The following is a 5,616-nucleotide window of genomic DNA, read 5'->3' as shown; positions in this document are numbered from 1 at the left end:
GTGCAGAGTGTGGACTGGCAAGGGGGATGTTAAAAATCTTCCCAGGTGATACTAATATGGAGCAAAGTGAGAAAATCATCTATCTAGTGTTCCCAAAATGAGAAGACTAAGAATCACAGAAATATGTGTGTGTGTATAAAAACTTTGTTATCAACAACTTAAAAATAGCTCGCTTTAGTTTCAATTCTTTAAGGTAGAACTTCCAGAAAATTGATCATTTCTATGATTTCATATTTTCTTCTTATCAAAAGTCTCTCCTTACTCTCCATCCTCTAAGTTCTAGTCAATGCAAAATATTAGTCCCGTGTCTTAGTTTTGTAATAGAAATTATATGCAGTGCCTAATGGCTGACCCTTTATTTCAGAAAATAGTGTAAAGAGGTTTAATTGCTGTAAAGTCTTACCACCATGTATGAAGTCATTTTTCTTTCTTTCTTAAAGATTTTTAGTCAACAGAAAATTCTTTCAACCAGGCTTCCCTCTCCTGGAAGAAATTATGCATGGAAATTTCTTTTTTACAAGCTTTCATTGAAACCCCAAATCAGTATCTGAAGTGTACTCTACACTAGAGTAGGTGGTGCTTCAAAGTTTGTCTTGGCTAGATACAGAAATTAAAGATATGGATGAATTTTTGAATTAGCATGAAAATTCTTTTTTATGTGCATATGAGAACATGTCTTTGAAACATCTTGCCAAAGGCTTTCCATCCTCTGGTTTTTATATGAAAACATGGTCATCCCAAAGGGGTAAAAAAACCTGACTCTGGTTCCACCTTAATCAGATTCACAATCATGTCCTAATGTAATTTGTCCTAATCCATTTCAGAGGAAGACAACCATTTGTGATTCCCAGAGACATGTGGGAATAAATGCGGCTATATGGAAATCCCCTGGGTGTTCTACATACTGTATTTACCAGTTCATAAAAAAGCTAAATACATTTCTGAAAAGAAGGCTTTATGGATGCAATGTATAGTCTAATGTGAAAACTCTCTGTCTACTCTGCCACTCCACAGTCCCATGATCCTGTTCTGTTTTCGTGTACATAGGCTGTATTTTGGATTGCAGTAATTTATTTTAGAATGAGGAGTCCACATATTACTGCATTAGCTTGATCATATATGTCAATGTTTGAGAGACAATCCTATTTTTAGTTGTTTTCCTGGGTGGGGGGAGGAGGGAGGAGAAAAAAGGTAACAGCATAGCAATAAATTACCCCCTAGTAAAATAGAATAGTAAAATAGAAGCTGATTGGTCCCAGACTTTTTGCTCAATGCCTTGGAAGATAAACACATTAAGCAGCTTGTCAAAAGAAAAATAAAGAAGACCTAACCATATTTTTGTCTCTGAGAAACACGAAGCTATTATAGAGAAGGCTGCCAAGGGTAATGAATCCACAAGTTTATTTTGCAATGAAATCTTTTTTCATGGATTTTATTTTTCATTACAAACATGTTTTTACAAACGCAATGTTTTCTATAAACAGAACGGGTAATAGATGACACACTATTGAAATAAGCTAGAAATATAAACAAACAAATGATTTCTATTTACGTTTCTACAATAATCATGAAATTATACTGACCTAACATCTCATCATTTATTTATTTTTTCTATTTAAGGTATTTTTTTTTCTTTATCTCTGGTGCATTTTAATGACCACTTGATGAATTAAATCTCTTGCCGTCAAGTCAATTCTGATTCATAGTGACCCTATAGGACAGAGTAAAACTGCCTCATAGGGTTTCCAAGGAGTGGCTGGTAGATTCAAACTGCTGACCTTTTGGTTAGCAGCTGAATGCTTAACCAATGCGCCACCAGGGCTCCTGCTACTAAGTTAGCTGAGTTAATTTGAAGTCAGAATTATCTGTTTTAGTTCATTACATTATTCTCATGACTGGAAAAATGTCAGAATTCAATTTTCTTTACCCGCCATAGGCTCTTTATCTTTGTATTTAGGTAGTGAGGTGGTCTCAGAGGCCTAGCAACACTCCTTGTAGATGTTTTAAGAAGAGTATAATTATTCATTATTGTCAGTGGAAAATTATCTTTGCAGACCTCTAGAAATCAGATATTCCTTCAAGAACGCAACAAATCCAAGAGTTGACGATCAACAAATATGAATATGAATGAGCTAAAATATAGCAATACCTAAATTTCTGTAATATGGTATCTCTGTATATTTGACAAAGCTTCCCTAGGCCATAAGTAGAGATACATTGACCTATTTAATCTTTTTTTAATTTTATTTTTATTTTATTTCATTCTTGTACTTTAAGTGAAAGTTTACAATTCAAGTTAGTCTCTCCTTCAAAAATTTATACATACATTGTTATGTGACCCTAATGGCTCTCCCTATACTGTGACAGCACATTCCTCCTTTTCACCTCTGATTGCCCATGTCCATTCAACCAGCTCCTGACCCTCTTTGCCTTCTCATCTCACCTCCGGACAGGAGCTACCCATTTAGTCTCATGCACCTACTTGAGCTAAGAAGCACGCTCTTCATGAGTATCATTTTATGTCCCATAGTCCAGTCCAATCTTTGACTGAAGAGTTGGCCTCCAGAATGGCTTTGTGCTGGGTTGACAGAGAGTCTGGAGGCCATGCTTTCCAGGGATCCTCCAGTCTCAATCAGACCATGAAGTCTGGTCTTCTTACTAGAATTTGAGTTCTGCACCGCACTTTTCTCCCGCTCCAACAGGGACTCTCTGTTGTGTTCCCTGTCAGGACGTTCATTGGTAGTAGCCAGACACCATCTAGTTCTTCTGGTCTGAGGCTGATGAAGTCTCTGGTTTATGTGGCCCTTTCTGTCTCTTGGGCTACTACTTTTATTTGTCTTTGGTGTTCTTCATTCTCCTTTACTCCAGGTGGTTGGGACCAATTGATGTATCTTAGATGGCCGCTTGCAAGCTTTTAAGACCCCTGACGCCACTCACTAAAGTAGGATGCAGAACATTTTCTTAACAAGCTTTGTTATGCCAATTGACCTAGATGTCCCCTGAAAGCATGGTCCCCAGGCCCCTACCCCTGCTACTCTGTCCCTCGAAGTGTTTGGTTGTATTCAGGAAACTTCTTAGCTTTGGTTTAGTCCAGTTGTACTGACTTTCCCCGTAGTGTGTGCTGTCCTTCCCTTCACCTAAGATACTTCTGTCTACTATCTAGTTAGTGAATAACCCTCTCCCTCCCTCCCCACCCTAGTAACCATCAAAGAATATTTTCTTCTGTGTTTAAACCTTTTCTTGAGTTCTTATAATAGTGGTCTTATATAATATTTGTCCTTTTGTGACTGACTGAATTCACTCAGCATAATGCCTTCCAGATTCCTCCACGTTATAAGATGTTTCACGGATTCATCATAGTTCTTTATCATTGGGTAGTATTCCATTATGTCAATATACCATAATTTGTTTATCCATATGCCCGTTGATGGGCACCTAGGTTGTTTCCAACTTTTTGCTAGTGTGAACAGTGCTGCGATGAACATGGGTGTGCATATATCTATTTGTGTGATGGCTCTTATCTCTCTAGGATATATTCCAAGGAGCGAGATTGCTGGATCATATGGTACTTCTATTTCTAGCTTTTTAAGGAAGAGACAAATCAATTTCCAAAGTGGTTGTACCATTTTACATTCCCACCAGCAGTGTATAAGTGTTCCAGTCTTTCCACAACCTGTCCAAAATTTATTATTTTGTGTTTTTTGGATTAATGCTAGCCTTATTGGCGTGAGATAGTATCTCGTTGTAATTTTGATCTGCATTTCTCTAATGGCTAATGATTGTGAGCATTTCTTCATGTGTCTGTTAGCCACCTGAATGTCTTCTTTGGTGAAGTGCCTATTCATATCTTTTGCCCATTTTTTAATTGGATTATTTGTCTTTTCATTGTTGAGGTTTTGCAGAATCTTATAGATTTTAGAGTTTAGATGCGGATTGGATTTGTTGTAGCCAAAAATTTTTTCCCAGTCTGTAGGTTGTCTTTTGACTCTTTTCATGAAGCCTTTTGATGAGCATAAGTGTTTGATTTTTAGGAGCTCCCAGCTATCTAGACTGTCTTCTGGTGCTTGTGCATTGTCATATATGGTTCATATTCTGTTTATGCCATGTATTAGGGCTCCTAGCATTGTCCCTATTTTTTCTTCCATGATCTTTATCATTTTTGATTTTATATTTAGGTCCTTGATCCATTCTGAGTTAGTTTTTGTGCATGGTGTGAGCTTTGGGTCTTCTTTCAGTATTTTGCAGATGGATATCCAGTTATGCCAGCACCATTTATTAAAGAGACTGTCTTTTCCCCAATTAATGGACTTTAGGTCTTTGTCAAATATCAGCTGCTCATTGCTGGATAAATTTATGTGTCGAATCTCAATTCTGTTCCATTGGTCTAGATATCTGTTGTTGTACCAGTACCAGACTGTTTTGACTACTGTGATGGTATAATAGGTTCTAAAATCAGATAACAAGAGGCCTCCCACTTTCTTCTTCTTCTTCAGTAACGCTTTACTTATCCAGGGCCTCTTCCCTTTCCATATGAAGTTGTTGATTTGTTTCTCTATCTCATTAAAAAATGTCGTTGGAATTTGGATTGGGATTGCATGGTATCTGTAGATCGCTTTGGGTAGAATTGACATTTTCACAATGTTGAGTCTTCCTATCTGTAAGCAAGGTATGTTTTTCCACTTATGCAGGTCTCTTTTGGTTTCTTGCAGCAGTGTCTTGTAGTTTTCATTGTATAGATCTTTTACGTCTCTGGTTAGATTTATTCCTAAGTATTTTATCTTCTTGGGAGCTATTGTAAATGGTATTGATTTGGTGATTTCCTCTTAGAAGTTGTCTTTGTTGGTGTAGAGGAATCTAAGTGATTTTTGTATGTCTATCTTGTATCCTGATACTTTGCTGAAATCTATTAGTTCCAGTAGTTTTCTTGTGGATTCTTTGGGGTTTTCTGTGTATAAGATCATATCATCAGCAAATAGAGATACTTTGACTTCTTCCTGACCAATTTGGATGCCCTTTATTTCTTTTTGTAGCCTAAGTGCTCTGACTAGGACCTCCAGCATAAGGTCGAATAAGAGTGATGATAAAGAGCATCTGTGTTTGGTTCCCGTTCTCAGCGGAATGCTTGCAAAGTCTCTCCATTTAGGATGATGTTGGCTGTTGGCTTTGTATAAATGCCCTTAATTATACTTAGGAATTTCCCTTCTATTCCTATTTTGTTGAGAATTTTTATCATGAATTGGTGTTGAATTTCGTCAAATGCCTTTTTCTGCATCAATTGATAAGATCATGTGGTTCTTGTGTTTAGTTTTATTAATGTGATGGATTACACTGATGGTTTTTCTAATGTTGAACCCACCCCTGCATACCTGGCATAAGTCCCACTTGATCACGGTGAATTATTTTTTTGACATGTTGCTGAATTCTATTGGCTAGAATTTTGTTGAGGATTTTTGCGTCAATGTTCATGAGGGACATTGGTCTATAATTTTCTTTTTTGTGATGTCTTTACCTGGTTCTGGTATCAGGGTTATGCTGGCTTCATAGAATGAGTTTGGGAGTATTCCATCCTTTTCTATGCTCTGAAATACCTTTAGTAGTTGTGGTATTAACTCTTCT

This window comes from Trichechus manatus, unplaced genomic scaffold (genome assembly GCF_000243295.1).
Source record: "Trichechus manatus latirostris isolate Lorelei unplaced genomic scaffold, TriManLat1.0 scaffold00329, whole genome shotgun sequence".
NCBI classification, from domain to species: domain Eukaryota; kingdom Metazoa; phylum Chordata; class Mammalia; order Sirenia; family Trichechidae; genus Trichechus; species Trichechus manatus.
This window is presented reverse-complemented; position numbering follows the sequence as displayed.